This window comes from Schistocerca nitens, chromosome 4 (genome assembly GCF_023898315.1).
Source record: "Schistocerca nitens isolate TAMUIC-IGC-003100 chromosome 4, iqSchNite1.1, whole genome shotgun sequence".
Taxonomy (NCBI): domain Eukaryota; kingdom Metazoa; phylum Arthropoda; class Insecta; order Orthoptera; family Acrididae; genus Schistocerca; species Schistocerca nitens.
In genome coordinates, this window is record NC_064617.1 from 451,575,901 (window position 1) to 451,600,649 (window position 24,749).

General features: G+C 42.6%; 1 protein-coding gene across 1 annotated transcript in view; it reads left to right on the forward strand.

The window, feature by feature from the left end:
* Positions 1-24,749, forward strand: part of LOC126252367 (dipeptidase 1-like) — a 392,132-nt gene that overhangs the window by 98,241 nt on the left and 269,142 nt on the right. The gene's annotated exons all lie outside the window — the stretch shown is intronic.

The following is a 24,749-nucleotide window of genomic DNA, read 5'->3' on the forward strand; positions in this document are numbered from 1 at the left end:
ACGTTTCAATTATGATTCGATACCTATGACCCCTACGCTAATATGTATCGTCCGTTTTGTCTCTGACATTACTTCATAAGTGAAAAAATCATTTGTATAACTGAGCACTATATTGCTGAAACCCTCTGGTGTTTAACTGGGGTGAATTGTGGAAACTGAAGAAAGTTTAAGTCAGTTTTATTTAAGATCATTGGTATTGGGTAATCTCTCCTCGTCTACTGAATTTGTTTGTCAGCCTTACTAACTCTTAGATAAGAAATAGCTTATTCCAAATACCAGAAACATCTTCATTTACATTTGAATTTGTTTCTAATTATGGTTCATATCACGGCTAATTAGATGGACCATATTTATATTAAATTTTTAGGAGCCACTTATAAAAAACGGATTTCATTGTTGTTTCTTAAAATACCTAGTACACGCTTATGACATTAATAAATTAGTGAAAGTGTTTAAGACAGAATTTGGAAAAATGTAACTAAAGGTTATTTGATTAGCAAGCACGAATAACAAATAATGAAAAGAAATAAGAAGTACTAGGAAGAGAGAGGGAAAAGAAACAAAATAAAAAAATAAAACGAAAGACGGAAGGCAAGAATAATGACTATTAGTTACACAGAATTGAACACGGTATAGTGTTTTACGTAATTTTGAAATTATTTCGAGTGGAAAACCACTCGCATTATAATGACTCTACTTCTCGTTATCTGTAATGTAACGGACCTATCTGTTGAAAAATAGCTGCCAAAATTTCTATGTAATTTATATTTACAGCACTCGTCTGAAAATTAATGCATCGTTACAGTAATTCTTGAATGCAAAAGTTGAAATACCGTTTATTTATATTAATTGCTGTTCGTGGTCTGGCGGTAGCGTTCTCGTTTACCGCGTACGGGGTCCCGAGTTCGATTCCCGGCGGTTCAGGGATTTCCCCTGCCTCGAGATGAGTGGATGTTGTTGTGTCGTCTTCACCATCATCATCCATTCCCTTTCCGGTCGGAGGAAGGTAATGGCAAACCACCTCCGCTAGGACGTTGCCTAGTTGGCGGTGCGAATCTCCCGCAGCGTCCCCTACGCTCCTCAGGGTATTGGACGTCATCATCATCATCATCATCATCATCATCATCATCATCATAACACCAGAAGGCCAATGAAACCTACATAATTCGAAAAATGCTTTTCCACAGATGTGCACTAAGAAAAGTTAATGCGTGTACCTAACAGTTAAGATTGATATAAGGAAACAGACGCTTTGATATTCATAGTTTTGGTGATACTTTCCCTATAATGCATTAAAATCTCCAGTATGTAAACACCGATAATTGAAGAGCGACCAACTTCTTCTCTGCATACCGATCAGGTGCTAAGGTAGAAATGACACACGAAAGTAACGAAGTTTCCTGAAACTGCGTTCTACGAACGCCCATATCCACATGGTTCATTTCTAGTATCACACACATACCGGGCAGCTAGAACGCTACGACCGCTACGTTACTGATTTCAGCAAAGGAAAACGAAACGTAGTAACGAAGCAACGAAAAGTCGAGGGGCAATAAACTTAGTTTATTAGTGTCGTCCTTTCACTTACTTATGTCTAAGAATAGACGGAACTAACTCTGTGTTCGTTTGTCGCCCTTGCCACAAAACCCGAAGTTTTCGTAATTTTCAATTTATACATTTTTTTGTAGCTACGACTTCCCTTATCACATGGAAACTATTTCATTTAGGCTATGCCTCGGAGAAAAAGACTAGTGGATTGGACGCAAAGACGAAGAGCTGAAGAGAGACCATTTTTGTGTAGACAAAGCAATTGAGAATAAGGTGGTTGTTGATAATGAAAATTCTACTAATGTGTTGATGCTTTTAAATGTGCAGTGAATGAAATTCCACATAATTTCGAGATTTACAATTGTCGTTACCCAAAGTAACAGGAGAGATATTGAATTTAACTGGTGGAAGGATAAAATAAAGAATGCGGTAAAGGAAGCAGGTGAACAGGAATACTAATGTCTCAAAAATGAGATCGACAGGAAGTGCAAAATGGCTAAGCAAGGTTGGCCAGAGGAGAAATGTAAGGATGAAGAGGCATATATCGCTGTAGGGTAAGATAGATACTGCCTACAGGGAAATTAAAGAGACCTTTTCAGAAGGAAGCAGAAAAAATGGTTCAAATGGCTCTGATCACTATGGGACTTAACTGCTGAGGTCATCAGTCCCCTAGAACTTAGAACTACTTAAACCTAACTAACCTGAGGACATCACACACATCCATGCCCGAGGCAGGATTCGGACCTGCGACCGTAGCGGTCGTGCGGTTCCAGACTGTAACGACTAGAACCGCTCGGCCACTCCGGCCGGCAGGAAGAAGAATATAGATGGTCTATACAAGGGCGATGTACTTGAGGCCATTTTTATGGAAAGAGATGAGGACGTAGATGAAATGAAATGGGAGATATGATACTGCATGAAGAATTTGACAGAGCACTGAAAGACCTAAGTCAAAAAAAGGCGCCTAGAGTAGACAACACTCCATTATAACTACTGGTAGCTTTGGGAGTGCCAGCCATAACAAAACTCTACCACCTGGTGGACAAGACGTATGAGACAGGCGAAATATCCTCAGACTTCAAGAAGAATGTAATAATTCCAATCCCAAGAAAGCAGGTCCCGACAGGTGGGAAAATTATCGAACTGTCAGTTTAATCAGTCGTGGCAGCAAAATACTAACACGAATTCTTACACAGGAATGGAAAATGTTGTAGAAGCTTGCTTCGGAGAAGATCAGTTTTGATTCCGCTGAAATCTTGGAACACGCGAGGCAATACTGACCTTACGACTTATCTTAGAAGAAAGAATAAGAAAAGGCAAACCTACGTTCCTAGCATTTTCAGACTTAGAGAAACCTTTTGACAATGTTGACTGGAATTCTGAAGGTGGCAGGGGTAGAATACAGGGAGCGAAAGGTTATTTAAAATTTGTACAGAAACAAGATGGCAGTTATATGAGTCGAGGGCCATGAAAGGGAAGCAGTGGTTGAGAAAGGAGTAAGACAGCGTTGCAGCGTATCTCCGATGTTATTCAATCTGTGTATTGCGCAAGTAGTAGAGGAAACAAAAGAAAAATTTGGAGTAGGAATTAAAACACATGGTGAAGAAATAATAACTTTGAGGTTTGCCAATGACATTGTATTTTTTTCACAGACAGCAAAGAACGTGGAAGAGCAGCTGAACTGAATGGACAGTGTCTTGGAAGGAGGATATAAGATGAACATCAACAGAAGCAAAACGAGGATACTGGAATGTAGTCGAACTAAATCAGGTGATGCGGAGGTAATCAGATTAGGGAATGAGACACTTAAAGTAGTAGATGAGTTTTGCTATTTGGGTAGCAAAATAACTGATGATGGTCGAAGTAGAGAGTATATAAAATGTAGGCTTGCAATGGCAAGGAAAGCGTTTCTCAAGAAGAGAATTTTGTTAACACCGAGTGTAGATTTAAGTGTCACGAAGTCTTTCCTGCAAGTATTTGTATGGTGTGTAGCCATGTATGGAAGAGGAACATGGACCATATATAATTTAGACAGGAAGAGAATAGAAGCTTTCGAAATGTGGTGCAACAGAGGAATGCTAAAGATTAGATTGATAGATCACGTAACTAGTGAGGAGGCACTGAATAGAACTGGGGAGACAGGGACTTCGTGGCACAACCTGACTAAAAGAAGGGACCGATTGGTAGGACACGTTCTGAGGCATCAAGGAATCACCAGTTAAGTATTTGAGGGAAGCGTGGAGGGTAAAAATCATTGAGGGAGACCAATAAATGAATACACCAAGTAGATTCAGAAGGACGTAGGTTGCAGTAGTTACTTGGAGATGAAGAGTCTTGCACAGGATAGGGTAGCATCCGGAGCGGCATCGAACTAGTCTCTTGACTGAAGACCACGGCGACAACAATTGCAAACCGAGCGAGGTGGCGCAGTGGTTAGACATTGGACTCGCATTCGGGAGGACGACGGTTCAATCCCGCGTCCGGTCATCCTGATTTAGGTTTTCCGTGATTTCCCTAAATCGCTCCAGGCAAATGCCGGGACGGTTCCTTTAAAAGGGCACGGCCGACTTCCTTCCCCGTCCTTCCCTAATCCGATGAGACCGATGACCTCGCTGCCTGGTCTCCTTCCCCGAAACAACCAACCAACCAACAACAATTACGTTTTGATGTATTTCCAGTGCCGATTTGGTAATTTAAATCATTTCGCTTCTAACGTTACTTTAGACAATAGAACGACATTCAAATTATGTTGTCATTAGGGAAAAGTTATCAAGGAACCCCTTCAATTGATGAACAGTGAAAGAGATATCAAAGAATATTTTCGAGATGACTTGTAGTTACAAAGCGGCATTTGCTATACTGCAGTTTTGAGCCTAGAATTTCAGGCACAGTTTGTATGGAGTGTATCACTTTAAGATACCTTACTTTTCTATCACATAACAGGTCCATTGACTCAACTGGCCGAATTTTGACCGCTGACGATACTAGTATTACTCATAATTTCAACAACACCATTAGTATTAAGCAATGAGGGAGTAAAAATCTCCATCATACCAATATTGTGTCAGTAATCATACCCGCAGCTTCACAGATATTGCCTCCCAGGAGATGGGGATTGTTTTACCTCCGACGGCAGAGTGATACACCGAAAGCAGAGTTCTTTTTCTTGCTGGACAAGGCTGCGTTTCCTCAAGTGCAGTTTTAGCAGATGAGCAGTGGCACTCGGCGAATATCTGGGAAGAAGGCCGCGGCAGCGATGTTTGAAGTTCTGTAATTACGAGGAAAGATTGAGGGAGCGAGAGTGTAGCAGTGCGAGTGCTCAGCGCCCCCGCTGCCCGCGATGCTCTCATCTCGATGAAAACTCTCTCCAGGGGCGGCGACTGTCAGCCGGCGTGAGCATCCAGGACCCAGCCAGGCCCCCTCGACTGCCTCTTCTCGTGCTGGGGCCGTGGAGTTCCCTTGCCGCTCTCCACGTAGCTGGCAGGTCCCGTGCCCGACGTAAGAGGGTTATTCAGAAAGTAAGCTTCGATTTCTTCTAAAACATAAGCCATGACAGTTTTTTTCAAGAAAGTGTAAGTCAATCATCATATAGATGTTTGCGGAACCTCAGCTGTTCAGTATGAAACGTCGAATCAGAACACCATTCCGCCGCCGAAATTTACAATTGTTATTTTATTCGAGCGAACAGTTTTTGCGCTATACTATGCCATCTTCAAGCACCATCATGTAGGATGAATCGTACCTCAGGTCCAGTCAATATAAGGGCCAGCATTCGGTGACTGGCATCCGTAGAGTTTTGACACACTGATCCCTTCGATCGTCACTTACCCACATAGACAACTGGAAACAGATGTTTGGAAAGCTTTCTGATTCGAGACTATTTTTAAAAGAAAGTGTTTTTATCTAACTCCGTAATTCCTTAAATGTTTCTCCATTTTTCTACATAGTTCTCATATTTTTTCTAAAATATTTCTCATAATGTTGTACAAGCAGGGGAAAGTTCCTATCGATGGGCCAGCTCCTTCGATCGGCTGACTAGATTTGTCTCTGAATACTGACAATAGGAGCAAACTATACAGGTCGTTAAGTTAACTCCGTGTTGCCAAAGACTCGCCATCTTTGTCACGAGTTGTTCCGCAAAGACACAAAGGAACAGTGAAAAAAGGCAGGATTTACACTATGTTGTTGTAACTGATTGTCATTACTTATTGAAACGCCGAGCTGATATGATAACAGGGATTTAAATTTATGCATTGGAAAGTAACACCAATTCATACTAGTTTCTCATATTCGTAGTATCAAGTTACGAGCCTTGGACGAGGCCTAGGTAATGTTAAGAATAGAAGCGCGAGTTGCCTTGAATGTGCCACCTCGACTGTTGAATAAACTTAGTGCTAAGTAGGCCACTATGAACTAAATTTAAGTAATGCTTTGCATGATATTTTTTCTAATAGCATGTAAACAATTGATGATCACTCAAATGTGTTTCTCTTTTACTTTCGAAGGCGGCATTTCTGCTTATAGTCACCTTGGTTTCGAATACAGGTTATTCGGTTTCAGGAAACAATAAATACTCTGAAAATAAACAAAAATATTAAATGTATTGATACTTGATAGAGGAAACCAGTCGCCTTGTTTGGGCCGATGAGACATGTTCTTGTTTACCGAATATTTGATTAACGGCGAATAATTGTGACATTAGTGACTATTATACTGAAATATAAAAAAAATAACCTTCAATTTACACTGAAAATAAGATATTTATTACTTTATGCGAGGACTTTATTAAAGATTTTCTTTAGGTGATCGAGTGATAGAAACCTTCCCGTATTTTTTACACTTCGGTCATAGGCCCCGGTCGCTTGTGATGATAACCAATCTTTAAGTGCTTCTTACATCTTGTCGTCTAGTGCGAGGCGGCTGCCGCTGAGAAACTCCTTCAGGTAGCGGAACAAGTGAAAATCACTCGGCGCCGAGTCTGGACAGACTCTTCCCATCCAAATGACCTGAGCAGAACCTGGGTGTGAATGTTGGTCTGGCACTGTCATGCAGCAACAGAACTCAAAACGTCACAAGGCTACGTAACTTATTCTGTATTCACGACGAAGATTAGTAGGGGTAGCACACTAAGTGGCTGTGTTTGTTTTTGTCTCTCCATTTCTATCCCAAAACACGGTTGCCGTAACGTTAATTGTTGAGGTTGTCTGATTGGCCTTGAGTTAGGCTAGCGATGTCGTGTGACGTTTAGAATCTAGGATTATGTAAGAAACACACTTCTCTTTCCCTGTGACAATGTTCTCTGAAAATTTATTACTTTCCTTATGAAACAGGTCCAAAAAATCAAGATCACAAGTCCTTCATTCTATTTTTGGGTAAGAGTGTGGAAACCCAACATTCGCACAATTTGGGAAGTTGCAACTTTTCAGTGACAATTTTGCACAAAGTTTATCTACCCACATTAGGAAATTCTACTGCTAAAGTTTAAATCGTGAATCGTCGATCTGCACGAATCCTTTCATCCAAGGCGTTGACCAAATCTCCTCAAATCGCTGATGGACGGCCTAATCACGGTTCATCATGGACATCTTTTCCCGTCCGTTCTTGGAAGCTCTCACCCAATTACGCAGTTGGCAGTCACTCATCGCCCTGCGGCGATACACCTCACATATCAGTCAGTCGATGAATTTTGCGCTGCTACAACGTTCCTTGCTGTCAATAACCGAAACACTGATCGTATTTCACAGTCGGTAGGCTGACCAATTGTTATAACATTTTGAACTGACACTGTTAATAGCACGCTGCCACAATACCAATACAAACAGCGTTATTTGAGAAGCCAGTGTGTCGGTACGCAGGCGCGGTTCAACGTTCGAGTGTTATTCGATTAGCTAAGGCGATTCGGACCTTACTTTCCGAATAACCTTATGGCATCTAGAAACTCATTCCGATGGTGATGAGTGGATTTTAAGTGGAGGCCGGTTTGGGCCGAGGATTTTGCAGACATGTGCTCAACTTTAATAAAAATTTATTTAACGTGCTAAGTGTCTATACACAAAACACACGTTCGAGTGTTATTCGATTAGCTACGGCGATTCGGACCTTACTTTCCGAATAACCTTGTGGCATCTAGAAACTCATTCCGATGGTGATGAGTGGATTTTAAGTGGAGGCCGGTTTGGGCCGAGGATTTTGCAGACATGTGCCCAACTTTAATAAAAATTTATTTAACGTGCTAAGTGTCTATACACAAAATAGAAACTACTCTGGCGAAACAAATTCTTTTAGCCCAAATAAACTTTAGTAGGGCTTGAATAATAAAGTATTCTCTTTAAATTACAATATCCATTATATCTAATAAACATTCTAGCCTTGCAACAGGCAATTAGTATTAATCAACAAGTAAGAGACCTCGGCCCTTAGTACTCATGACACTAGCAAGTCTTCATTACAGAAAATATTTGCTTATGTAACATGGAAATTGAATAATGTAGCCACTAACTACTCCATGATATAACACTATTAATTACACCCAGTCACCAAGACACAGATCGTCCCGATAGCTGAGTGGTTAGCATAACGTATTGCCGTCCTACAGGTCCGGGTTCGATTCCCTGCTGGGTCGGGGATTTTCTCCGCTCAGGGTCTGTGTGTTGTGTTGTATTCATCATCATTTTATCTCCATCCGGCGAGCAGGTCACCCAATGTGGCGTTGAATGTACACTGATGTCGACCGTCAGCGTTCCCTACAGACGATCTGACGTACTCGATCTGTTTCACTTCCCCCTGCAACGTTACGCCTCGATATTTAATCGACGTTACTATATCAAGCAACATAGCTCTAATACAATATTCCAGAATTACAGGACTATTTTTTTATACATTTGCTTTAGTTTCCCACATTTTGAGCAAGTTGCTGGTCATTACATTTAATCTAAATTGGAATTATATATGATTACCTTCAGCTGCTGACGGGCATTGATATATATCAACGGGGACAGGTGAAAATGTGTGCCCCAACCGGGACCCGAACCCAGGATGTCCTGCTTACATGGCAGACGCTCTATCCATGTGAGCCACTGAGGACACATAAGACAGTGTGACTGCAGGGACTATCTCGTCTACGCCTCCCGCGAGAGCCACATTCTCACCTTATATGTGCACACACTCATTCGTAGGTCCTTACCCGACACACTCATTACTCGTGGAAGACATTCTTACCAAGTCCCGTAAGAGTCTGGGTAATATACGTGCATAAGCATAGAAGAAAAAGGTCATGGCCGGTATTGACAGAACTATACACAATACTGGCCATTAAAATTGCTACATTACGAAGATGACGTGCTACAGACGCGAAATTCAACCGACAGGAAGAAGGTGCTGTGGTATGCAAATGGGTAGCTTTTCAGAGCATTCACACAAGGTTGGCGCCGGTGGCGATACCTACAACGTGCTGACATGAGGAAAGCTTCCAACCGATTTCTCATACACAAACAGCAGATGACCGGAGTTGCCTGCTGAAACGGTTTTGTGATGCCTCGTGTAAGGAGGAGAAATGCGTACCATCACGTTTCCGACTTTGATAAATGTCGGATTGTAGACTATCGCGATTGCGGTTTATCGTATCACGACATTGCTGCTCGCATTGGTCGAGATCCAATTACAGTTAGCAGAATGTGGAATCGGTGGGTACAGAAGCGTAATATACCTAACGCCGTGCTGGATCCCAACGCCCTCTTTTCACTAGCAGTCGACATGACAGGCATCTTATCCGCATCGCTTTAACGGATCGTGCAGCCCTGAGTCAACAGATGGGGACGTTTGCAAGACAACAACCATCTGCACGAGCAGTTCGATGACGTTTGCAGCAGCACGGACTATTAGCTCGGACACCATGGCTGCGGTTACCCTTGACGCTGCATCACAGACAGCAGCGCCTGCGATGGTGTATTCAAAGACGGACCTGGGTGCACGAATGGCAAAACGTCATTTTTTCGGATGAATCCAGGTTCTGATTACAGCATCATGATGGTCGCATCCGTGTTTGGCGACATCGCGGTGAACGCACATTGAAAGCGTGTATTCGTCATCGCCATTGTGGCGTATCACCGGGCTTGATTGTATGGGGTGCCCTTGGTTACACGTCTCGGTCACCTCTTGTTCGTATTGACGCCACTTTGAACAGCGGACGTTAGATTTCACATGTGTTAAGACACGTGGCTCTACCCTTTATTCGATACCTGTGAAACCCTACATTTCAGCAGGATAATGAACGACCGCCTGTTGCAGGTCCTGTACGGGCCTTTCTGGATACAGAAAATGTTCGACTGCTTCCCTGGCCACCACATTCTCCAGATATCTCACCAACTGAAAACGTCTAGTCAATGGTGGCCGAGCAACTGGCTCGTCACAATACGTCAGTCACTACTCTTGATGAACTGTGGTATCATTTTGAAGCTGCATGGGCAGCTGTACCTGTACACACCGCCCAAGCTCTGTTTGACTCAGTGCCCAGTCGTATCAAGGCCATTATTACGGCCAGAGGTGGTTGTTCTGGGTACTCATTTCTCAGGATCTATGCACTCAAATTGCGTGAAAATGTAATCACATGTCAGTTCTAGTATAATATATTTGTCCAATGAATACCCGTTTATCATCTGCATTTCTTCTTGATGTAGCAATTTTAATGGTGAGTAGTGTAATAACACATGCCCCGCACGGGGCCTCCCGGCCACTGACGCCAAACGCTCATTTCCATTTACCAAGGCACTAGCTAGCCACGCTTACGTCTATGCGTTCACTAGTTCAGGTACACGTATGATAAACCACTTACGTAAGACAATACAACAGTTTTGAATACACTAAAGTGGACCACTTTTTCGACAACAACCAAATCAAAGCGCAACTAAATATTAGAATATACAGAACAGGTTCACGTTCTAATAGAAACAATTTACAACTCTCATTCTACGGATACCATTCCGCCTCCAGAGCTCACATATTTAACAGACTTGCTTACTGACAGAACATTGACTTTCGCGAATCTGGCACGCGTGGTCCTCAGACAAGCGATTACAGAACGCTCAGAAACCTCCGTTGCACACTGAAGTACCGTTGGCAGTACTCAACTCACCTTCACAAAGTTGTACATAAAATCTTACTTCGTCTCAAACCCAAAATCATCAGGGTACCAACATTTAAGCCAAAAGCACTCTGATCGTGTAAATTACAATGTCCAGGTAGCGAAGACTTCTGTATCTGTCAACCCTTTTTAGCCCGTAAGCTCGCCACGAAAACATTGGATTCAGCATGGAGGACCGCCACAAGGCACGAACCCCATTATTTACCCTAAGGCTACTTTACTGCCAGCCAAAACATTGTAAGCTGATGTTTCTCTCGAGAAAGAACTCTTTAGGAAAATACTATCGATTCCTGCCTCAAAGTGTGCAAAATTCTCTCACATTTTTATTCCCTTAACAGTATAGACCAGAGAAGACATAAACATTATAAATGTGGCTCTCCAGAAAAATGATAAACATTTTACGTGTAGATCGGGTACTGCACTTATTTGGAGAATGGGGCCAATTTTTGATACAACCTAACTAAATGAATGGGTAGTTTAATAGGCCACTCATGAGACATTAAGAAATAGTTAATATAGAGTGAACGTGGGGTAAAAAAATGTACACGGGGGCCAGGAGTTGTGTAGTTTTAAATCGACATCGGAAGCAGTAATACTACAGATGTGAACAGTCATACGTGTCTCCATGATTTCTCGACTGCTGCTCTCTCTGTGGTGGTTTGTTTCTATCCAACTGTGCTAATCATGAGAATTAAATGGCAAGAGATGAGCTCGTCCCAGACCGCACGTGTATGATGCTCTACACAAAAAGCTGTACTGGGACACAGCGAAAGTATTAGTCTCCGTGTCCGCGGCTCGTGGTCTTGCGGTAGCGTTCACTTTTCACGCGTACGGGGTACCGGGTTCGATTCCCGGCGGGATCATGGATTTTTCTCTGCCTCGAGATGACTGGGTGTTGTGTGTCTTTCATCATCATTTTATCATCATTCACTCGTAATTCCCCGTAGTGGCGTTAAAGAACTTGTGGAGCGGCGGCCGAACCACCCCGCGAGGTGTCTCCCGGCCGCCAGTGCCATACGCTCATTATTATTATTATTTCCGTCGAGGATTGGCGTAATACTCATCTATGATGCTCTCCATACGTCTGCACGAGTGCACTCTTTAATTTATAGTAAACTGAAAGCTCCTGAACTGTAGCAAGCTAAGTCAGAGGAAATAAAGTGGGAAATACATTTTGCGACACTCTCAATGAGTATTAAGTTTCCTTGTGGATTAAGCTGCCAGCAGGGACAACGCCGGAACAAGTACCTAGATATGTTTTTCTATGGAGGCGTTAGAGTTGATCATGGGCACCGCCGGTGCCTCTTGAGATATCTCTGTGGTTTACTTGTTATTATTCGGATGCTAGGTTGTACGATCATTAATTGCAAACTGAGTCAGATATGAAGATAAATAGCTTATGTCATCATCATGTTCTCTGCAGTTTTGGGTTTGCTCTTTGAGCTTACAATGCATGGTCAGGTTTTGCCTCAAAAAGCGATTTTTGGTGATTATGTTTCCACTTCCGGTTGTGACTGTGGTTCCCTATATTTAGAAAGAACTGGTTTGTGGAATGTCTACGATTCTTGTTAAAAGTGGCTAAATTCCTGAATACCTTTGCAATGATCGCGAGGCGGATGTCAGTGTGTTCGTCCACGGTCCTTATGTGTTGTAGAGTTTTGCTCATGAGTCGAAGAACTTTATCCAAAATGCCCACAGACGAAGGAAATCTGTTAGTCGGGGACCTCTGCATACGCCTATGCTATCGGACAGAGTTTCTTGAGCCTTATGTATGCTCTATTGCAACGGCTGTACGCAATTTTTGTGATCCTCCACAGTAACTCCGGTTACTGACAATTAGCGAGATATCTTACTTTATAACGGAAATGCGCTGGTCGCGCGAGTAGTGTAATTTGGCCCCAATGTTTATAGTTAAGCATTTATTTCGGCCAGCACGTGAACAAAATCCCTTCTCATGTGTCTAAATTTACTCTTACCCGTCTTTTTTCCATTTAAGGTTTGACAGTTCACTCTGCAGTACTGAGTTCCTGTTCGATGGCTTCCGATCCCGTGCTAGGGTGGGTACAGCCTGAGCCTGAATGGCTACCATCGTGTCAGATGTCACAGGAGTATCGTTAATTCAGTGCTTCGAGGTGCTTAGTTGGGGTGCTATAGACTGAAGATCGTGTTCTGTTCCTTTTTACCACGAATATCAGCGTTGAAAGATCTTTTTGTGAAATATGAGCTTATGGAACATACGAGCCCGTCGGGGAAACCAGAGAATTAACTACATTATCGCTCCTGCAACTGTGATGTCCGGCAGCGTATCAATCTTTATTTGTTTATTTATTTTTGTGGCAGCAGTTTTCTGACATATTTGATGCTGCTCGCCATGAATTCCTCTCCTGTGATAGCCTCTTCAACTCAGAGTAGCATTATAAGTCCTCTATTATATGTCGGATTTATTCCAACCTCTGGCTTCCTCTATATTTTTTTACGTTCTACATTTCCCACAGTACCATGGTTGTTATTCTCCGATGTCTTAACCTATTACCTTATCACTTTGTCGGGTCTACTTGACAGTGTTTTCAACATGTTCCTTTTGTTCGTCTATTATGCGTAGATCCTCCTCATTCCTTACTTTATGAGCCCACCTTATTTGCAATATTCTTCTGCAGCACCACGACACAATTCCTTCGATTTTCTTCTATTTCGCTTTCCCCGCTACCACAGAACGCTCTGTTCCAAACTTACATGCTCAGAAACCTGTTCCTGGAACTAAGACTTAATTTTGATCCTAGTACATTTCTCGTGGCCGGAAATGACCTTTGTTTACATGTGCTACTCTTTCTTTGTCCTTCATGGGTTATCTCGTTTCCTAGGCAGCAGAATGCCTAAACCCGACTACATCATGATAACCAATTTTGATGTTAAGCTTCTCGGTATTCTAATTTCTGCCACTTCTTATTGCTTTCGTTTTTCTTCGGCTTACCCTCAGTCAATATTCTGTACTTATCAGATTGTTCGTAAAGATCAACAGATCCTGTAATTCTTCTTCAGGTTCACTAAGGACAGCAATGTCACCAGCCAACCTTAGCGATGATACGCAGTCACCCTGAATTTTAATTCCACTCTTGATACATTCTATTATTTTCGTCATTGATTCTGCCATGTATAAACTGAACAAGATGGGCGAGGACTGCATCCCTGTCTTACAGCCTCTTTAATCCGATTACATCGTTCTTGGTCTTCTAATCACGATGATTCCTATTGGTTCAGTTACGTGTTGTGTATTACTGGTCTGTCCCTCTAGCTTACTTCTATTTTTCTCGTAATTTCGAACATTTTGCACCATTTTACATTGTCGAAAACATTTTACAGGTGGAAGATCATAAGGTTGCTTCCATTATCAACTGCTACGTCAGAATTGCCTCTCTGGTGCCTTTGCCTTTCCTAAAGCCAAGCTGATCATCACCCTACAGATGCTCAGTTTTGTTTTATATTCTTCTGGATAGTACTCATGTTGGAAACTTGGAGCCATGAGCTGTTATATTGACTGTGCGATAGCTCTCGCCCTTATCAGCTCTTTCTTTCTTCGGAAATGTGTGGACGATGTTTCTTTCCGAAAGTATGATGGTATGTCACCAGTCTCATAGATTCTACCCACCAACCTGAATTGTTATTTGGTTAATACATCTCTAAATCGATTTAGAATTTCCAGTTGAATGTTGTCAAACCCTTATATCTTATTTGATGTTAAACGTTCCAACGCTCTTTTAAATTCTGAACATTCGAAAGCTGTTTTAAATTCTGATTCGTAACACTGGATCCACTATTTATTCCGTATCGACTACAGTTTCTAACTATAAAGTCACAAAATTCCTCGTCCTCCAAGAGGCCATCAGTGTACTCATGCCACCTACCCGACCTCTCGTCTGCATTTAACATTCGAGTTCTCATTCAATTCTTAATGTTGACGCCTTTGTATTTCGTTTCATCAAAGGTTGCTTTGACTTTTTTCCGGACTACGAGTATCACTTCTTTTTCAATTTCTTCATGTTTTTCCTGCAGCCATTTCGCTTTGTCTGCCCTGTGTCTCTTATTTGTCTCATTCCTAAGGGGTTTGTATGCCTGAGGGCGTATTCCTATCCTTGCCTGAATATTTTCGTACCTCTTTCTTTCGTCGATAAATTGTTTCTTGTATATTCCATACCTTCTCCTCAGTTTGCTTCTAGTACCTATATGTTTCTTTCCGCCATCTGTGAGTGTTCTTTTTGGCGATGTCCACTCCTCTTCAAATGATGTGCCTACTATGGTATTCCTTATCGCAATATAAACGTCATTAGCTAACCTCAGACGCGTCTCATCCTTCCTCAATATTTCATTACACCATTTCCGTCCACAGTGATTCTTCCTACCGATTCTCTTGGGCTTCAAATTACTCTTCATCATAACTAAATTTCGATCGAAGTCTATATCTGCTACTGGGTACCTTACATCCTAATCTGATTTTGAAATCTCTGTCATGATCTATTCCAACTTATCGCATCACTGAGTCTTTTCCAAGTATACATCCTCCTCTTGTGATTCTTGAAAAGAATATTCGGTATTACTGCATAAAATTTACAGCAGATCTCCGTCTTTCTCTTCTCTCATCTTCCTTTCCATACTGAATTATGCGTTCAATATCTTCATATATTTTCTCTATCTCTTGCTCCACTGCTCGCGATCGTCGTCATGTATACCTGAGCTATTGTTGTCGGTATTGGTTTGCTGTCGATTATGACTCGAAGAATCCTGCCGTTAAACAGTTAATACTAACTCAGTCTGTGCCCTACCTTCACATTCGATTGCCTCCTGTCTTATGTCGTTGGCCATTGCTGATTCGTCCGTCTTTTTGGAGATATTTGTCAAGAACAAGAGTGTGCTCTCAAACTTTGTCCTCTCATCAGCACTCTTTAACAAAACCGTTGGCCGAACGAGGATAACTTATCATTCCGGAAGTATTCGGTCACCATTGATCCGGAGGGTCCGTGAATGAGAAACCCAAGATACTGGCGAAACATGTTGTATATTTCACGCGTCACCGCAGTATGTACCAGAGACCTTAGACATCCTCGTCACCGTGGCGATACAGATAATATGCCGCCATCCCCTTTATGGAGGACATAGCGTTTGTCCGGGTGTTGGGAAAATATATTTCGTCAGGCAAGAGCAGGGCGTAAGCTCTGATTTCTGTGTGCGCCGTACTCAATAAAACGGTCGATATTTTCTTCGTGAGAAACCAAAACTCATTTGCCGTGCCACATGCCAATGCACGCTCACGGGAGTCGACGACCGCGCAGTAGAGGCATATCGCTGTTGTCGAGCAGACGAATACAGTGCTGTCGTTGGTGGTTCAGGAATTTGCCGTTCACCATCACATACCACAACGTACTTACAATCATAGGGAGAGAGGGGAGAAGAATCGCTCTCCAGATTCTCTGGCACTGTATTGCCCGGTAACTTTGTTCGGTCACATTGCCAGATTCTTGTTTAAGTAAGCCTTGATATACATGTTCCGTTGTGGGCAGCCCGCTCTCCTGGAAACCATACTGAATGTAACTGTAACCGATTAACAAGTCCGGAAGGCGTGCGATCGGTGTGGTAATGTGTCCAGCATTGACTGGTGGACGGATTAAATGGTGGGCCACTTCGTCGATCATACTAGCGATTAAGGTAACGTGTTTTGTTTTCATCCAAAGGTGATACATTGTACTAAGAAAAGTCTAATGCTCCCAGTTCTACACGTTTACTAGTTCGATGCCTGAGTCTGTCTGTGGTAACGTCATGGTATCGTAGCGGACTGAAAGGGGAGGTCAGTACTCACTGACCTTGAGACGATCGTGGTGGGAAACGGAAATACGTGCGCCAGATACCTGTTTTTGACGTCAACTAGACCTTGACATACTGTGCGTACTATAATGTATCTGCTGCACGCAGTGCGTGTTGTCTTACGCGCGAATCTGCCGCAGTAGCAGTCAATAATTATCCACACTGTAAATCGTATTTTTCCGTGGAACACAAGTCCCAAACACTTCAGAGTGAGGACCTTAATAACGAGCACTGTTGTCCCTGGTGCCAGGCCTCTGCCCACCTTCCATAAATCGCGTCTTCCGTAGCTTAGTGATACTACCCCCTACCGTCCCATAATGCCGGAGCCATACAAGCACTGCTTGGATGTCGTTTCCTCGCTTGAACAATTGAAGGATGTCTCGGCGTACGTGCACAATTGGAATTGGAAAGATACGTTCCGTAGCTGAACGCCTTTAAGGTGCCGTCGAAGGCGATATAGACGGGCTCGAGAGTGATTGCAGAAAACATGGCCGAAAGGAGTCAACCTTGCCATACCGAGCACTGCATCGTGGTAGGTTCTGAGCTAGCATCGTTCACAAATATTGTCAAGTGCATAAACTTCTAAATCGGTTCCACAAACGTTAAGGGGATGCCCATTCGTTCTATAACCGCGAGTATGAACACAAGGTCCTCTCTGTCGAAAGCGTGACTGAAATCCACTGCCACCAGGGCTCCTCGTAAGATACATGAAGACAGCAGTGCTATGACCCTAGTGCCGTGTGTATGCTGGTGTTTTTCCCTCCTAGACCTGTTTGGTTCAAATGGCTCTGAGCACTATGGGACTCAACTGCTGAGGTCATTAGTCCCCTAGAACTTAGAACTAGTTAAACCTAACTAACCTAAGGACATCACAAACATCCATGCCCGAGGCAGGATTCGAACCTGCGACCGTAGCGGTCTTGCGGTTCCAGACTGCAGCGCCTTTAACCGCACGGCCACTTCGGCCGGCAGACCTGTTTGATCGCAATATCTTTTATTCCTTACTGGTGCTTGAATGTGTGTACAAAGGATACGTGCAAAATCTTGTATTCTGCATGGAACGAGTATCATAATACCTTGTGTGAACTCGGTAAAAAATTGTGAGATTGGTGTCAAGAGTTCATTATATCTTTGTATCCACGTCGTCCTATCATAGCAACAAAGGTACTGTGGAACCCGAGTGGAGCTCGTCCGGTCTGAGACACCACGCTAAACCCGCAAGAGAGGACAGGTAGTATAAATTGTGGAAAGGGGCCAAAATAAGCGGCTGTGAGTTACACTCGAACATATAACTTTATTTATATGACCAAACATTACAAGAGCCAAGAAATTAAAAAAAAACATACACAGCATTAATTTTTGGAACTTAATTACCAGCTGACTGCACCATACAATCTCATGCCTTAATGGCAAGTCCCATTCAATTTAAAATCGGCTGAAGTCTAATAACTTAAGATTCAAACCAAAATCATAAATTTAAAAGGCAAAAGGCCTTATCTTAAATCAGTTCTTTCCATTAGACTGATGGCCCAGACAATCTCATACTTTAAGAGCACACAACTATAACTGTAAAAAAAAAAAAAAAAAAAAAAAAAACAGCTGAATGTTCATCTCTTAAGACTCAAACCAAAATAAATTTTTATAATGCCGAAGCCCTAACCTAAAAGAGTTCTTTAATTAGGCTGAAGGCCTAAATAATCTGGCCTTAAGAGCAAAGCAACTTTAATCTAACATCGGCTGAAGGCCCATCACGTAAGACCAAACAAAATTAAATATTTAGAAAGGCCAAGGGCCTTATCTTAAAACAGTTCTTTAAATTTGACTGAAGGCCCAAACAATCTGACCTTAAAAGCAAAATAATTTTAATATCGGCTGAAGGCCTCGACAGACAGTCAAGACCCACAAGATAACTTCCACTCCGCCCAACCAGCACACAACAGGGAGTTCAATGGAACAACGTAGAAGTTATTGGCGCCCACAACCAGGTATCATTGAGCTGACAAACTACACACCTTACCGGACAGCGACAACACGATGAGGAAAATACACTGCCTGAATTTACGTCAACGGCCAGGGCAGGTAACCGGAACGTTAGCGGCCACAGGGCAGAAGATTTCGCTGGTGCACTTCAATTCAAAATAACCAAGTACAGTTAAAGTCCACCGGAGGGTAGCTAAAATTTTTCAACTTGAAAACACACGTTGTTGCTCGCGGGAATGTCCCAACAGTCGACAACGAAATCCAAACGACACAATGTGAACAGTCGAGACTTTGAGGTAGATTAAGTCAAAACTCAACTATCGTGTCCAGGATCGGTGAGCCACGGACCTGGTAGCAATGGGAACAGAAGCACACACTCCGACCACGCGTGGACGCCGCCAGCAGTCTTGGCCAAACTATGCGCCGCGGAGATTCCCTCGCTGCTCCACACCAACCGACCAACCAAATGCACACAGCACAACCGGAACTATAAGCGCCATGTCAAAGATAGTACAAGGTGCGAATATCGATATACACCACTACTGCCAGTCACGGAGAGAAAGGATAACAGCGTAATCGCGATAACCGCGGGAGGCTAAACACAGAATAGCAACTAAGGTTTAATCCACCCATAACATGAGCCAGCCACGGCTCACGGTCCAGTAGATTTGTTAGACGCACCACACTTTATGGCTGCATTCAGATCTCCTGTGACAATTTGAGTCACAAGGTCGACCACTTCATTGGACTGCACAGACATTTCTGGAAGCACTTCTGTGGGTCCTGCTCTGTTCAGTTGGCCCTCCACTTAGAAAATGCAGTAGCGGTGAGTGAAAGCACGTGTGATAACTATCTGTGACGTGGCCCATGATCCATCGCCCATTTCGACGTCCTGTGCTTTTTATAAGTGTACGCTGCCACTACCGCTTACCTCTCACTATATAGTATAATGACGGTTTTTCGTTGCGTAATCCATGGAGCATTCTCGGACGAACTTTCTTAACTCTTACCGTTTTCACCGCCGCAAGACGCAGGAATTCTACTTTGATACGCTGAACAGCCCATTGACGGTCGGGGGACGGTGACTGCGTTGCCACATGGCGTACGGCTGTGACATAAAATTCAGAAGTCGCCGTTACCAACTGAACTTTCCTTGGCCATATCTTGTGAAAGTTCTACGTAAAGCTTATTTAACACAGCAGAGTTAAGCCAAGTTCCCTTGCGAAATACGTGCATGGATATATTTCCATCTCATTCGGATGAAGAACATGCAAGTGTAGGTCCGGCACCACATCCATTAAATTACCGGCTGGTGGTTTGTCTGTGCAGAGCTGGTGTCCGATATTGTATAACATGTGTTCCATCGGATTGTGATCTGCAGAATTTGGTTACCTATTCGATGATACCATCTGCATAGGGGAAGACAGGGCAAGAAACAAAGCAGGTAGTCAGCTACTCGTGGTTTCACAACTTCCAGCCACATGCTGTAGATGCTCACAAGCGTAGCTCGTGAGTAGCAGACAAGCTTCGCCGTTTCCATTATTCCCGATCCCAGGCACCGGTCTATAACAATCGGCCCATTGTCAGAGTCGATGTTGTTGGAATTCGTCATTTGCGGGCTGCATCGTCGCTAGAATGATACTCTATTCGCCTCTGCTTCGCTTGTGTAGGTGGGCAATCTTTGCTGTATTTATACCAAGCCCTGTTTTCCTCTATAGTTATTAGCATCAACATCTCCCTCTAGCAACATGAAAATTATTCCCTGACTTTTTAACCGATATCATACCATCCCGTCCCTTTTTCTTGTCAGAGTTTTCCATATATCCCTTTCCTTGCCCATTCTGCGAAACACCTTCTAATTCCTTCTCACTCAATGAACGTTCTTCTGTAGCACCACATCTCAAACACTTCTCCTCTGTTTCGATTTTCGCACAGGCCATGTCTCACTGTCATACAATGCTGTGTTCCGAACGTACATTCTCAGAAATTCAGTCCTCAAATTAAGGTCTGTGTTTGATACCAGTAGCCTTCAAAAGCCCGGGAATGCCCTTTTTGCCAGTGCTAGTATTCCTATTATGTCCTCCTTGCTCCTTCCGTCAAGGGTTATTTTGCTGCCGAGATAGCAAAATTCCACGACTTTATCTACATCTTGGTCACCAATTACGATGTTAAGATTCTCGCTGTTGTTATTTCTCCTACTGCTCATTATTTTCGTCTTCCTACGATTTACTCTCAATCCATATTCAGTACTCATTAGATTGTTCGCTCCCTTCAACAGTTTTTGTAATTTTTCGCAGTCACTGAGGATAGCTATGTTATCAGCGAATCTTAACATTGGTATCCTTTCACATTGAATTTTAATCCCACATTTGAACTTTTCTTTTATTTCCGTCATTACTTCTTTGAAGTATAGATTGTACATCTGAGGCGAAATACTGCACCCTTTCTTACGCCCTTCTTAACCCATGTACTTCATTCTTAGCTTTCCAGACTTATTGTTCCACAATTGATTCTCGTACATATTGTGAATTACGCGTCTTTCCCTATAGCTTGCCCCTATTTTTCTCAGGATTTAAAATACCTTGCACTATTTTACACTGTCGAGCGCTTTTTCCTGGTGGGCGAATCCTATGGACGTGTCTTGATTTTTCTTCAGTCTTGCTTCCCTTATCAATCACAACGTCAGAACAGCCTGTCTGTTGGCTTTATTTTTCCTAAAGTCAACCTGGTAGTCGTCTAACACATTCTAAATTTCCTTTTCTCTTCTTCTTGTAAGCAATCTGGATGCATGAATTGTTAAGTTGACTGTGCAACAATTATCGCACTTCCCGTCCCTTGCTGTCTTGGGAATTGAATGGATTATGTTGTTTCCGAAAATCTGATAGTATACCGCCAGTTTCATTTATTCTACTCACCAACGTTCACTTTGTTTTGTTCCGACTACCCCAATGATTTTAGAAATTCCGATACAATTTTACTTATCCATTCTGCCTTTTTTTAAATCTTCTAAACCTCCTCTAAATTCTGATTCTAAAACTGGTTCCCCTGTCTCTTTCCTATCGACTCATCTTTCTTCTTCTAGCACGTCATCAGGTAAGTCTTCCCCTTCATAGAGGCCCTCAGTGTATTCTTTCGACCAATACACTCTCTTCTCTGCATCTAAGGGTGGAAATCCCATTGCATTCTTAATGTCACGGCCCTTGCTTTCAATTTCACCGACGTCCTTTTGACTTTTCTACATGCTCAGTCAGACCTTCTGAAAATCAATTCGTTTTCGATTTCTTCAAATTTTTTATGTAGCCATTTAGCCTTAACTCCTCTGCACTTCACATTTATTTCATTCCTACGTGACTTGTAGTTCCGTATTCCTGAATTTACTTGAACATTTTAGCACTTCCATCTTTCATCGGTCAACTGCTGCCCATGGTCTCTCCTCAGTTACCTTCCTCGTACCTACGTTTTTCTCTCCAACTTCTATGATTGCCCTCTTTACAGATATCCATTCATCTTCAACTGAACTGACTACTGAGCTTTTCATTACTGCTGTATCTATAGCCTCAGAGAACTTAAAGCATATCCATTCATTCTGAAGTACATCCGTATCACAACTACGCATTGATCGTTCCTAACTAATTTCTAAAACTTCAACCCATTCTTCATCATTTCCAAATTGTTATCTGAGCCTATACGTGCCCCTGGGTAAGCCTTCCAATGTAATATCTGATTTTGCAATCTCTGCCTGACCTTTATGTAATCTAACTGAAATCTTCCCGCCGGCCGAAGTGGCCGTGCGGTTCTAGGCACTGCAGTCTGGAACCGCGAGACCGCTATGGTCGCAGGTTCGAATTCTGCCTCGGGCATGGATGTGTGTGGTGTCATTAGGTTAGTTAGGTTTAACTAGTTCTAAGTTCTAGGGGACTAATGACCTCAGAAGTTGAGTCCCATAGTGCTCAGAGTCATTTGAAGTCATTTGAAATCTTCCCGTATCACCCAGCTTTCTTCAAGTATTTCTCTTCCTCTTGTGATTCTTGAACAGAGAATTCGCAATTACCAACTGAATTTTATTGCAGACCTCTGTCTTTCTCCTCCCTTATTCCCAGTAGCAAACCCATATTCGCCCGTAGCTCTTTCTTCTGTTTCTTCCTCTACAACCGAATTCTAGTCACCAAGACTATTAAATTTACGTCTCCCCTTAAGTTCTGCAAAGCTCGTTCAATATCCTCGTATACTTTCTCTGTCTCTTCATCTTCAGCTTGCGATGTAGGTACGTATACCTCAACTACTGTTATCGGTGTTGGTTTGCTGTCGATTGTGATGAGAAAAGCACTACTGTTCACAGTAATTCCTTCTCTGCCCTACCTTCTTATTTATAATGAATCCTACTCCCGTTATACCATTCTCTGCATTTGTTGATATTACCCTATCCTTGACTTCTTTCCACTTCACTTCACTGTGGCCCACTATATCTAGATTAGCCTTAGCATTTCCATTTCCAGCTTTTATGATTTCCCTACCACGTTGAAAGTTCTGAAATTCCACACCCGACTCGAAGAACTCCATCCTTTCGTTGGTTATTCAATATTTGTCTCATGACAACGTCCACCTAGGCAATCCCCTGCCGGAGATCCGAATGTGGGACTGTTCCGCAATCTTTTGCCAGTGGAGAGATCATCACGCCACTTTTTTTCAAATACAGGCCACGTGACCTGTGGATACATCGTCTTCCGCATCCTCACATCGTTGAACATCGCTAATTCGTCCACATTTAGGCCAGTTTCGCACCCCAAAGTCCAGAGAGTGCGCTGAACCTCTATCTACCCCTCACCCCCCACCCCCGCCCTCTTTTAGAAGGCCGTTGCCTCAGTGAGGGTGACTTCGTACGCCGGAAGTCTTCGGTCGTCATTCATTCAAAATTTAAGCAGCGGCTGAGTTCAGAACTAGAATGAGCACGTGTTGGTTTCTAATCAAAGATGTTACCCTTTTCTTTTAATCCATGTAACTGAATGAAATGATAACCAAGTCTTTTGATTACATTCAGCAAAATAAATATTTTCATTGCCTTTGACGAGATTTGAATCTTTTATATTGAAAATCAGATCTACCCCTCCTTGGTACCGCTACGTTAAACCTACCATTAAAAAGTGATGAACTGTCGCTCGCCAGGCGCTGCCCATAAACATTCCCAAAATTCTCCCAAGGCGATAGGCTGCGAGGGACTCTATCATCTAGGCCATTGGCGAATTTCGCTTACATACTTTCGTTACCGCGTCTCGCAACCGAAACGTCATCCGGCGGTGTCACGTAGCGGTAGGCGATGGTCTTAATATATATTCTCATCACTGTATCCTACCTAGTGCTACTAACTATATGTTTGGTTAAATAGCTTCAGAATTTAAACAGGGTATCCTGAGTGGTGACAGATGGAGATCATAGCCATGACTCATAATTAGAAACTGTGGCACGCTGAATTACCACTTATTTATTTCATAATAACACTGAATTACGCGATGTACCATTGCCATAAATAAAATGGAGAATGTGACGTAGAAATTCCTGACAAATACGACGTGGCGATCATTTATAACATTGGGGTACAACTTATAGAGAAGCACATTTAAATATACTGGATGCAAGTTCCTTTCGGTCTGCATACTAATTCGTTTGCGTATCGCACAATTATATCCAATCCTGTCTCCGAACCTTTACCATAATGCAAATATGAAGCAAACTAAGTAAATAGAAAGCCAACTTGTCTCACGCTCAGCTCAAACTAAAGCAAGGAACATAGAGAAATTTTCCAATTATCATCAGGATAGAATCAAGAAAAGTAGCTTGTAATTATGTTTTGAAGTGGAAGAAGAGAATATATATGCTCTTAGTACCCAACTATTCAGCAAGCAGCTGTTTATATGGCATGCATGTAGATCGGCAACAGTCTGACATAACTCTGTGTTAGTATACGTTAACCACCCAGCACATACATGTCTTCTCGCCACACAATCCCAGAAAAGAGCCCCACTTACTTATGGACTGAAAACTTTGACATCGCATGAGGACCCGAATAAAATTAGCCATTGTCCAAACCACACATCGGTTGAGTCACTTAGAGACATCACAACTGCTACAGTCGTTTACGATATAAACGTGTTGACGTCTTCTGAAACGTGAATGTTGAACCACAGCGACTTTTTTCAACAACTTTTACTAAGCGATAAGTCTTTTATTTATA